General features: G+C 35.7%; 1 long non-coding RNA gene across 1 annotated transcript in view; it reads right to left on the bottom strand.

The window, feature by feature from the left end:
- Positions 1–1,273: 1,273 nt before the first annotated feature.
- LOC136412716 (uncharacterized) overlaps positions 1,274–13,334 on the bottom strand; it is a 31,075-nt gene continuing 19,014 nt past the window's right edge. The window contains exons 2-4 of the long non-coding RNA XR_010752422.1: positions 10,029–10,167; positions 9,874–9,967; positions 1,274–1,371 (exon numbers count right to left, since the gene is read on the bottom strand). This is a non-coding gene — a long non-coding RNA (uncharacterized lncRNA). The remainder of the gene's footprint in view (positions 1,372–9,873; positions 9,968–10,028; positions 10,168–13,334) is intronic.

The following is a 13,334-nucleotide window of genomic DNA, read 5'->3' as shown; positions in this document are numbered from 1 at the left end:
CAATACTTTGTTCCACACTGCGGTTTTATCCATGTTGTTTTGTGATTAATGTTATTTTGAATGTTAATACTTTGTCGCATTTTCTCGACATGAGGAGAAATAATGTTAATCACTGTCAATATTGATACATACATTGATCAAATTTGATACATTTTCCATAAAGCACATTTTTTCCATAAAGCTAATTTTCTTCCTTTTTTAGGTTGCGAAGGTTAATGCGTTTGAATTTAAATAATCAGCAGTGAACTAACTACCCTGAATAATTTGCTGTTCACTTCAATATATTTAGAAATTATTACAAAATTAAAATTTGTATTCGATACTTGTTGAGTCTTTAAAAAAAATTGCGTGAAAATTGTGAAAAGCACAATTATTCGTTTTAAATAAGATTTTTCCAATTTACTTGTTCCGCTTTTGAAATTAATTTGGCTGGTTAAACTTACCTGTACATTTTTTGAAAATCGTCAATGCCAGATCAATAATAAAAGATCGATTGATCATGTGATACCATTTGGATTATTTGTCATTTGCTGCCTATCTTCATTCGCAACGTTAAAAAACTGAATTAATAAGCAATTTAAAATATCAAAAGTGATAAAAAAATAACAAAGTGAGAATTTGTTTTCAACCATCGATAAGAATATTTTGACTATTTTATTATCAGGTTCGGTTAAATTGCGCATTGTAAGATTTACACTAACTGGATAACGTCCCTATAAAAGGTAGTTTCGTACAATTTAGTCTCTAGATACGATGGACAAATAACAGTACATACAATATGTAAATGCGTTTTAAAAAATTAACGTGCCAGATGAACTCTAATTATCGCGCATAAACCTCTACCCGTTAAAGTTCAGAAAAAAATTAATCAATCTCCATCAGGTTCAATTTTTCACCCCCCTCAATCTCATTAAAAACCGCATCATTTTTCATCGTTTTAACTCTCGAGGACCTCGCAAATTAACTGGGTGATAACACGATTTTGTTGGGGGATTAAAAAAAGGCCTGCGTGACTTCTAAAACGAGTTGAGATAAAATTAATGGTTGACAGATTTTTTTTATCCTGTGTTTCTCAGTTTGCACCCAAATCGCGCCAGGTGAGTGGAATTTTCCTTGCTTATCAATTAGATATGAATAAAGTTTTGCCTAAGGGCTACAGCTTTGTATAGAAGGGCAAAAAACTGCAGGAAGGAACGTATAACAACATTCCAAGATATTTTTTTTTGTTTCAGACTGGAATGAGCAATGAAGCATAAGACTTGTTTTCATTTTTGCTGATACTCGTGATGTTTTATTGAAGATGCTGCATTTTAGTGAGGAGCTTCTTCTGCGTGTGGCCTTTTGGGGAATTGTCGTAATGGCAAGTAAAACCTGTAACAATATCAATTGTTAGTGTATTCATTTAGAGTAAATAACAAACACAGTCAAAACTGAATGAATTAACTTAATTTAACTTAATTTCAAGTTCACTCGAAGACCTATCAATTCGACCAAGTATAGGAACTAAGAAACTATGTGGTAATGGTGCGTGTAATATATCGTATACTTTTGTACATTGCCTCAAGAAAACACGAATTACGAGTTATCATCCTCATCGGTCTGATGGTACTTCTGATAAGCACAATGGAACCCAATATGTACATAAAAGTCTTTTTCAACTTAAAACTTTCTGCTCGATTATTAGTACGCGTTCCTTCCGTATCGTAATTGGTATTTTAATGGTTGTTTAAATTAAATTTAGTATTAAAATAAAATTCCTATTGCTTTAACATAACATTCACAAACATAGATTTTGTTGCTATTTTATAAAATAATAAATTAGTTTGTAACAATTCTAATGGTGATTTGGCCGGAGCGCCTGCCAGAGGTACTCAGTTCTACTTTTAAATGCGTTCCAATTTGTCTCCTCGAAAGAAGAATTTTTGGATACGAAAAGCACACCAGTACCCTTCTTCCTCCCCTCCATAGCGATTAATCCATACACCTGAGTTTCAGATGATTAGCTCTAGCAGAGGTATCTAACAAGAACACAAGTATCTCCTGAAGCAAAGAAAAATGTTCCAAAGTGACAAATCGTCAAAATTATCCCATCAACCCCTTTTTTCCACAGGATAATCCAGTCAACCTCATAAATCACTCCTAAAAAATCCCTGGAAAGCTTTAAACAAGCTTAGCCGCAAACTTTTTAGCACGTTTTCTCCCTAAACCGACCAATTTATCTTGTTTCGTTTATAAAACAACTTGTTGCTCTGAAAAAACCAACCCCATTCTGATCACGCCTAAAAAAATTTGCGTGAAGCGTGCCAACCCTAAAAATCGGGAGGAAGGCAGTATTGAGTCATGAAGATAGGGGATGATCCTTAAGAGTTCCAGTGTGACTCATGTTTCCATAGAAAAGTATATGGAATTATCGGTACCTAGCTTGATCTGAGTAGTACAACGTAATTAAAAGTTGTTTATAAATTTATATCAAACCTAAAAATTACATTGCAATTGGGTTTTCCTTTAACCTAGATGCGAAAGAGAGAGAAAGGTGACAACGTGGAAGTCTTTTATATTCCAGAATTTTAATCTTCCAATCATCCTGGATAGCAGCTTATTCAAAATTATAAGCTGATTTTAATTTAGTTGATTTTGATTGGGAAAGGTTTTTAGGCTAAGTTGCTCAGACCATCAGATTGAAGGGGGGAGATCTTCCAGAGCTGGGGCTCTTAAATGCCTACTCAAACCTTTTATCCTCATTTTAACATAGGGCTTTTTTCAATTTGAAGAGGTCCGGCTAAAGTACGCAATTTAAAAGCAATTTAGCTCGGTTTTTTATGCCTAAAAAGGCTGTTTTTCACTCCATTTGAGGTAATTGGGTAATCCGTGCGGTTGTTAACTATTCAGAGCTCGTGTCCACGATTTCATTACGATTCAACGTATCTGTTTGGATTTTTTTAGCGTTTTTCCACAGTATTCATCCATGCTAATTAAATATCTTCAGGACATATATAAGGGCATATAGCGATTAATTAATTAATTGTACCAACACTAATTGATGGACAGGACGCTATTTCAAATAATTGCTAATATTGTGCTGTTATTTATTTTCAAATTTCATCACACAGCCATACATATATTGATATTACCAATTATGCTAAGCATATAATTATAATGTTTTGTCTCTATAATTTAATGAATTTGAAATCTATTTATTGTATTGCGCGCTAGAATATGATTATATTCATAATTTCCCCCTTTTTTTAACACAAAGCTTGCATTGCTTGTTTTAATACCATTCATATTCTGATTATGCTTCCTATTATAAATTACCAATAGTAGCACAAACTAATGGTAAAACCCGGATGTCCGAGGTCTGTAATTTAAAATTAAAGTTTTTCTTCACACCAAGGGGCCACTAAAACACAATTTAGTGCATCTCTTGACTAAACACATGAAAAGGAAGATTACTATAAAATTCCGCGATTCGCTGGGTACCCAATGGAAAACTCCAATGACTGGATGCGCTGTTTCTGCTAATCTGGACAGAATCATTATCCCAGAATAATAATTGATTAGTGAGTAAAAACGGCTACTTACTGTCTAGTATCTAGAGAGTTTCTTTAAGAACACCAGTAAGATTTGGCATTACATTCGACCAAGAATTAATCGCCTGGGCGTTGAACTATTTGGCTTGCTGAGTCGATGAGCTTGAGCTACTTTTATAATTGGCTACAAGAGACCTCCGTTTTCTCTAAAAGACCCATGCTTGAACGCATAATTTACTCTAACTTGAAACGACATTAGGGAAATATTTGGAACAATCAGATCTATCCATCGAAAATAGGGCGTCTTTGCCAAAATAGTCGTGGATATTCAAGGTCTGTATGTATTTAAGGATCTCTGTTTTCAATTAATACAATCAGCACATCTGTGGCTATTTACGATCCCATGGAACCTATTTGGGCTCTAGATATTCTATGGTAAAATTTGTCAAGATGGGGAGTAAACTATTAACGCTCCGGGCATCAGTGAGCCTCACTCCTGCTGACTGGAAAGGATGGCGAAATACGAGGGGTCACTGCAAATGAGCTCTTTTCTATGTCCATTTATATGATAATAGTGCCAAATAATTCATATTTCAAATCAAAAATACATATAAAGCGAAATATACTAGACATAAAGTGCCAATAGGACAATACTATGTCGGAAAATTACAGAAAGTTCTTTAGCTAATTATAAATAAAAATTTAGACCACGTAGATAATATCTTGCATTTCCTGGATAATCTTGAATGCTATGCGAGGTGGCTTTTATGTCTAGAACCGGTCGATTATCTGAAAACCATACGAGACAGAGCATAATCGTAAATGCAAAAGGTTTATGACATCTTATAAAATTAACAATTGAGGTACCCTTCTGTGCACCGAATGTCCTAAACACGGGACAGCTATCAACGCTCTTTTTTTAAATAAAATTTTACGAGTAAAAAAACTTTATGAATCTTAATAACATTTCATGTAATATGTCTTAATTCTATAACCTGAACAGTTTTATTAATATGGCCCAAAATTTGACACAATTTGATGGGTTGAGTTGGGTTTAGCTTGTTTAAAGTTCAAAGTTTATATCATTACAGTTTTTTGTTTTACAATGCGAAAAAGTAGCCAATTTGTTGCCGCAGCGATATTTATAGTCGACTCGAAAACGAGGCTATGAGGTAAGCTAAGGCAATAAATGTACTTTTTCACCGAGCAAAACGTATAAATTTGCTCCAAATAGAACCGATTGGTTCACCACTTATATAACCCAATATGTAAAATTTTAGTGGTAAATAGGTCGAAAACTGTTCAATTTAGATATAAAAGATGCTACATGAAACATTGTGTAAATTGTACCGGGAGTTCAATTTCAAATAAGAGAATTGGCACGGTTTTTGAAAACTGTGTATATTCGAGGACACCTCAGTTTTAAATCCTTTAGAAAATACAAGATGTCTCTGAACATAGTGCCATAAATTCAAGCACATGCTCTAAGTCCCAAAATATGACGAAATCTTCATATAAGCATATATCGAAAAGCTCTTCGTTTTCGATATATTATAAGATGTGAAACGTTGCTTCCTGAGCATGGTCTTTTATTAATATTTTCGAAAAGTTTCGGGATAAATTAATGAAATTTTTTACTGTATTATAACTTTTTGTGCTTGTTTTGAGTTTCTATAAAGAAATTGCCACATTTTTCCAGGGGCGGGTAATAGAAAGGGGAGTATTTAAAAAGTACCTAAACTTGTTTGTACTGTATTGACGGTTTTATAGGTAAAATATTAAATTTGAAGATTTTTACATAAAAAGGTACTTTTATTGAAAGTCGAAATTTCCAAGATTTTTCGAGAAAATTGAGATCTAACAAATCAGTGGATACTATGTTTCATTAAATAAACGTCAGATTTAAAACCGTTTTTATTAATTATATTATATTTTCATCCACTATAGAGATTTCGACTTTCAACAAGAGTATTTTTTTATGTAAAAATTTTCAAGTTTAATATTTTTCCTGCAAAATCGTCAATCAATTTAAGCACAAAAAAGTTTAGATACTTTTTAAGCACTGTCCTCTTATATTGTCCGCCCCTGGAAAAATGTGGCAATTTCTTTATAGAAACTCAAAACAAGCACAAAAAGTTATAATAAAGTACAAAATTTCATTATCGCAAAACATTTAAAAAATATTAATAAAAAACCATCCTCAGGAGTCAACCTTTCATAATTTATTTATCGAAAACGAAGTTTCGAAATATGCTTATATGAGGGTTTTGTTATATTTTGGAACCGACAATATGTCGTTGACTATATAACGCAATGTGCAAAGACACCTTACATAATAATTGACCATATAATATCCAAAAACGACCTTGTACTTACAGCGTAATTTGATGAATGGCTAATATTAGCTATATCCCGCAATTATATAGCTGCAATTTCAGATCTCATAAATTTTGTATCTAGACAGCGAGATTAATATAAAGTTTTTAGAAAAAAATAGTGGGAGAAAATAAATAATAATTGCCAACATAAGTGATGAGAAGGCGTGATAAAAAATTGCGTTTCCCAACTAAATCGAAAATCCCATTTAGTGTAACAGTTTTAAGTGCGCGATTTATCGCTGTAACAATATTAGATACCTAATTCCCTATACATAATCAAAATAATATTTCGGCATGGAAACTATCTCCATTATGGAGCGCGACTGCAAAATTTAATTTGCATCAGTATCGATTCGCGTGATTTATCATTCGACAGCAACGGCAATAACTGTCAGAACAAAAATATTTCAGTCTGATACACTAATGTATTGTTTGCTTGTATTATTATAATTTATAATACATATATTACATTTACAATCGGACAGCTAAATACACCTGAAACCTAACATTATTGTCCGCAAAAACGTCAGCTCTTCGTTGCTGATTGCTGGGCAGATTTTTGTTTCGGGTGGTCCCAGGAAGGGGCTAAATCTGCACCCGGGGACCACCTTATTCTCGTAGACGGTTTTTAATCAGGCTATTAAAATAATAAAGCCACGAAACCCGGTTTAAACCGCAAAACTCCTGTCTGCCTTGAATTCGCAATCCGAGCCCGAGTAATATAATATAATAGCTACAAAATCTGTTGCCGAAAACTAAGCTTAGAGGCAAAATTTAAGATTCATAGAATAAAATATGAGACTCTGTAAAATATTCATCCAATGTGCTCTTGAGTTTGTTGGCGCAAAACGACACGATATAGCATAAACAAAGCTCCGAGAAATTGAGGTTGGGTTGGAAGTTTACACCTCTTCAAGTTCGTGGCTCATTCGGTCTTTTTCAATAGTTCTGTTCCAGTGTACTTATCGTTCTTGTTTCCTTAAGTTGGCATTTACGGAATCTATGCAAGCCGGGGCGTAATACGCTTTATACGATTTACCTTTGCCAACCGAATAATAATCCCCAAAATAACTCGCCCATAAAACATACGACAACTTCCTGCAATTCTCCAGTTACTACAGGTCTTTCAAAATAAAAATTCCCCGGCCTGGGCCTTCGCCTTTTGCACAGTCATTGATTTCTTACTCGCGTCGGCCACGCCCATTTTCCTTCTCTCCCTTCCTTATTCTTACCCCTTCCACCCCTCGTGCCCTAGAAGACTTATACCGGTGCGATTTTGAATTTTTGTAGGGGGTGAGTTTTCCCCCCTCTCAAGTGAGGCGAGGTTGAACTTTCACAGCTCTGTCCCCACTCCTCAAGCTTGGACGTTTTGTAAAAAGTCGTTGCTCCTTTGGAATGTCCAGGGGTTTGTCCTTGGCGACGAGTAGGTAGGGCTTTTTTATATTAATAGGCGAAACACAGTTATTAAGAATTAGCAATCAAAGGGAAAAGTGTCGTTTCGCAACAGTCTCTGCTAAATAACGGCGGAAAAGTGTGGCGGATCATAAAAATACAATAATTCACAAAATTATTTTGCCAAAAGAATATCACAAAAATCTCGAGTGAACTCCAAAAATAAAATATGACGGCATAAATATTACGCAAACAGGCGTGTTACAGGTGAATAAGCGTACGTGGAAGGATAGCAGGACCATACAAACGTATTTAATTAGCCTTGTGGGGTTTATTAAACCCCCAATGCTCAACAAAAGTATATGCACCGGCAACCTTTTTAACGCTATTGTTATGCGGAATTTAAGCAATAATTACAAAATAAATCCACTATTTCATTGGTTTCTGGTTGTCATATTTGCATTGTTAGAATTTTCGCAAAATATTATTGCACGCATTTTTGGTCAAAGCATTGTGGCTTTCGGTCAGTTTGACAGATGATAATGGATTTAATTTTCTGGCATCTGGCAATTAAATGTCGTTCAAAAAGTCATGCGCAGATCTTCCAAGAGTTCGTAACACACTGAATTCATTAATCAAGTCAAGTCACGTGAACACCTATCGAGAAGGTATTTCACTCTGGCAAACAAAGAGGAGACACTGATTGCCAGTTTTTTAAACTGCGGCAAGTTTTGCAGTTTAATTCATTTTTTTTAGATTATTATTCCACTTTTTATATTTTTTCAAATGTATTTTAATTTATTTTCAGAGTTGACATAATCTACAAAGTGATAGTTGTTTTTGGATCAGGCCCTCGTTTATTTTCCCAAACAAATTAAGCCCCAAAGAAACTATCAATCGATCGACTTATAGCTCCAACTAAGATGTCATATCGCGCATATCCGGAAGAGAAACACCCTGCCCAAATCGGAATTAAAAATCCCTCATAGATTCTAGGAGCCGTAAGGCAAAGATTGAGAGCCATATTCGATTTACAAGAATTGTTTCCCGTACTTCTGAGTGCTGGATCTACCCTAGAATTCTCTGAACAACATGTTACTACACACAATACAAAACAAAAGGACGAGCGGTGAATGGAGACACCTTATTTAGGGAGAAAGCGGATAAAAAGGACCACAAAACCAAATATCCTTTGTGGTCATTTAGACTTTTCTGTCATTGCCCACCGAGAATCATTGCATGTCCAATTTGACCTTTGCAGTAAACCTAACATACATTATAGTTGTTCAATGTAGGAAATATTCTATTTAAATGGGAAAATAGATGAATTACAAGTGATTAAATTCTGCAGTGTCCTATGCGCAAGCACCTATAGTATAAATCCCATAGAAGATTTATAAAATGGTTAATTTCCATAAAAATCATAAAAATTTAACAAAAAAGAGTAAAAAATATATGGATAAGATGTGTCTTAGCTTATGAAAAAATAATATAGACGTCTCAGTCAAGAACAGAACAATTACTCGCGTGATTTCTGCCCTCGCCTATGGCTCGTGCGTAACGTTTCACGCTCATGTGTTATGAGTTCTCCGCTTGTTATGTAAATAATTACTTCCGGCACCATAAAGTAGATAGATTTGATTGTTACAGTTCTGTATATATATTTTAAAATATATATCTTCAATCATTTTATGTGACTTCGTTATTGAAAAATATGGGAAACAGATTTCAATTGAAAATTGGTACCAACGCAAACGATTGCTAGGAAGCTACATAGCTCCATAGAGGTTACGTCTATAAACCATTCAACCTAGACACTGTTAGAGGGAAAATCTGGGAGTTTGTCATAAGTTTTAAATTCTATTAACATCAAGCAGAAATCCATTGAGAAGCAGACCGTACCAATTGTAGGATCAATTGAGAAATAGAAAAAACCATTAAGTTCCAATACGATATTATTATCATGCAAGTCAGACTGGTGAATCATGGAGCGAAGATGCCTCTCTATAGTTGTGAACGTCACGCGGTGCTTAGGGCCAAATTATTAATATACTGTTAGTCTTAACATCGACCTGGTTTCCATAGAAATCAGTAATCGGACCAATATCTGGGCTTTCTTTGAAATGCTTGGATGAAGGGAATTAGCCTTCAGTTAAAGCTGACAGCATAGGGATAATCTAGTCCTTAAATCCGGAGGAATTTTAGATATCTGTTTTTTTTTCAACTGTTGGTTGAGCTTTAAATCAATTAAAAAACACTTTATTTGCGAGTTAGTTGTTAACTGACTGATCCTAAAAAATTTAGTAAATATAATTGACAAACATGTTTCCAATTCAATATATTCCTGCAAACAACGGATTTAGGCTGCGCAGGTGATTTTTTGGGTATTCATTCATCAATTTGAAAGCATCCTTTAGGTGGGCATCTGTTTGCAATATGAGCAACCTTTTTGCACCTATTTAATTGTATGTAAATTTGTTTATACGCTTCGTAACAGGTGCCGCTAAGTCGTGAAAAAGCATATGAAAATACCTTTAGAGATGAATCTACATATTGTTTTCGGAAAGACTTACCGTTCTTTTTATGTCGAAGTGATAAATTTGGTGACGGATTCAATCTGATATCTTTCTTCTATCCTTTGGTTCTTTGTTAAAATTAAAATTTATTCTGAAAAAGGGTAAGCCGTTAATATATTGCTTCGCCTGCAGCACTTATAAAAAATACTCACGATCAGATTTCAGGGGCCGAAGTCGCCAAATTTTTAAAAAGCCCCTGTCCACTAAGTTCTGAAATTCGAGAAAACTCCAAAGGATAATTGAGTCCGGCTTTGGTCCAGGTTTTAGTGAGTATGGTCCACGTTTTAAAATCTGAAATAAAATTATATTTTGTATGAACGTTTATGGAAACTTTTATTTAAAACTGTCGCAGGAATCGTATTTTCACGGCACCCTTATGAGCTTTTCAATTTTTCAGTTCAAAATCCACCCCGTAAGCACATATTATAGTCTCCTGCTAACCCTTGTTAAGTGGCTAATTTTCCAGAGTAAACCGAGTACATGAAAAATGTTCCCTCGACACCGTAAAATCAAGAAAAACGATACGAAAGAGTGCGGAAAATGCCTGGAAAACCGCCGGGTGAGCCGTTAACTTTTCCTGGGCATCGTTTTTTCCCGGTGAAAAATGGCCCCGGACACTTTTAGCTAAGTGAATTTAAAGTGGAGCAGATTGTTTTACATTATTTAGACGTCAGACCGGATAATTTGTTTCTTTCCTGGGGAAAGAGTTCACTGAAAACATCCCTTTAGAACATATTTTTTGGGGGAGAGACAAAAAAACCGAACTGAGTCCGGCAAAACTGGAAATATTTTATACTGAGAAAAAAATGATAAATTTTTGCATAAATGGCTGCAGATTGCCTGAATAAAGACCAATGTCCATTCCAAGATGACGAATTTAATCGATCAAACTTAATTAAATTTAAGCACATCAATTATACTGAGTCCAATGCGCTTGGACATTTAAGTTGCTTAAGTTCGTATGATGTGTGACAATAACACTGAGGCCAAAGTAAAGCACTCTATAGCAACGATTTCTTGATTTAAGCCTGGATTGGAGAACTGAAATTGAGCTTCCTGATTGTTGGAAACTCTCATCTTCGGTAGGCCACCACAAGTTTCCCTGACTATTTGAGCCATAAAACTGGGATCCAATGTCGTCCATCTACTTGAATTAACCCGAGCATCTATGTTAGACGACTGATTGATTCTTGTTGATGGATCGATGTTATATAATATATCGTTAAATAACCTGAACTAACCTGAAGATGTAAGTTGGACGACTGACCGGTTCTTGCGAATGGATCAGCGTTATTGGAGAACTAGATGCCTCCTATAGTATGTAGTTAGTCTTTCACTTAATTTCAACAGAGAATATTTGCTAAGTCCAACCAAATGAACAATTCTAGGATTCGCAAAAGCACTAAGTTCAAGATTACCATTCCGATCCCAGAGCACAGTGTCTTCGACTGATCAAAATTTACTTCGACCAGGGAACGTGTAGCAGTAACGTGTAAAACTAAAATCACTAAAGAAACTATTGCTGAATTCATGCTGCGAGATGAAAATCATTGGGGAATTATTATGGAAATGCTAGAGACTATTATGAAGATTAAGGCTCAGGATGAGATGAGCAGAAATAGATAAGAATCGGTCACTTGTGCCCTCCGAAGGGATCTCTCGGAGTGGGACACGAGCGGCTAAAAAAGGAGAGTTTCCTGCCCCCATTCGAAGTGATGTCAGTGTGATGGTGCCGAATGGAAATTAAGGCAGAGAGAGGAGATTTTTAAAGGGTAGGCGCCCCCATCAGGGGTGAATCCCACATAACCCTGTCGCCAGTTCAACAGGCAGGGTACCTATAAAGGTTCTATGAAAAAAAAGATTGCCATTTCGATGGTCTTGGATTAGACTTCGTTGTGTTCATTTCTCGGAAGCACCAATATTATGGTTCTCGTCTACCTCAAGTAGGTCATGCCTCCTAGGTCATTCGTTATTTTTATGACCAATGTTCTGGTATTTCTTGAGGAAGATCGAGGCATGCCTGCCTGCTGAATGGTTACTGGAAGCATCAATGGCATAGATAGCTACTTTTATAGGAGAAATATTGCCTTTTTGTTCAATAATTCCCGGCAACTTTGAAGCAAAATTATTTAGCTTCACTTCTTGTTTTTTGATGCCAATGGTGACACTTCATCAGGTAGAAAGCAGAAGTTCTTGGTGCTTTTTTTGTTGTTGAGGTTTATGTCTTAGCTACCGGTGGACTGAATACAAAATTAAAGCCCTTCGTCAATAATATTTATTGATGGTGCTTAAAGCTCTAAAAATCTATTCGTTAAGTGGACTGCCAAAACATAGGAAGCATTAAGTGAATCGAACAGTTGAAAAGGTTGTATTGAAGATATAGCTGGAACAAAGCGAAAATGTATTGAAAGGCACGAGATACTGTGCGATGTTGAGACCCGTCCACATGGAAGCAACCTTTATTGTCGACTTTTTGGCTCCATGTTTCTCGTTAGTAAATATGTGAGAACCTGGGTGTCGACACACGAGAACTTCTAGAAACATGTCAGCAATGACAAAAGTTGCCCTTTAATCCCTCGTATGCGGATCTTTAGATTACTATAGCTGAAATGACAGGCATTAAAGCCACAAGATCAACAACTCGTCTGCATTTTGTGGGTCAAATTTGCGGAAATGCCGAAAACGCTTTCCTAACATGTCCCATCACCCTCGCAAACACTTCCTTGTTTAAAACTTCCCACGGTTAGTTAACCACAGCAGGTAATCATGGCCATGCTAAGGTGGAGATCCTGGATGAATGTCTTGCACATGGAAACAGTTTGGGCGAACCTACAAGATATCAAAGCTTATGCCCGCCTATGATTTCCATTTTCTTTTGTTGTTATTTTTCTTTATTCCGTTTTCCATTTACGCCTACGTGTGCGTAGGTTTCCCGACATATGTCCCATGACGTGGGTGTACGCACTTTTGTTGTTACAAGGGGAAATAGTGCGATAGATGGGGAGCCCCATAACTCCCGCGAAGAGTACACACTAAGCTACTTGAGAGCTTGTTTAATATTATTTATTTTAAGTTTTGTGGGGAACACACCCACAGATGTACAAACTCCATTTTACTTAAATTCATACGTCTTGGTTAATTCATAAGATGAATTCGCTTGACTGCGAACGAAACGTCAAAACAAAGGAAACGGTTAGAGTTAGCTTAACTGAATCATTAAAAACTTTCCTTAAAGCTTGGCGGAGAGAGCCAAATACGGCGTTATAGCGAGAGCAAGGGTTGTTATTTTCTTATCTTTTAATTTCCGCCAGTAATATTAGGAAAGTTTGAACCCAACTCCGACTCAAAACTAATTAAAATTTGAGTATCGCGGAGTTTGGAAGTTTTACGGGAGTTTTACTTATTCATACTCGCCGGATGATGGATGTTGATTAAAATTAAACTCCAAGAAATATGAT

Source organism: Euwallacea similis, chromosome 12 (assembly GCF_039881205.1).
Source record: "Euwallacea similis isolate ESF13 chromosome 12, ESF131.1, whole genome shotgun sequence".
Classification (NCBI taxonomy): Eukaryota; Metazoa; Arthropoda; class Insecta; order Coleoptera; family Curculionidae; genus Euwallacea; species Euwallacea similis.
Note: the sequence above shows the minus strand (reverse complement) of the source record. Positions and strands in the feature narration are given on the sequence as shown.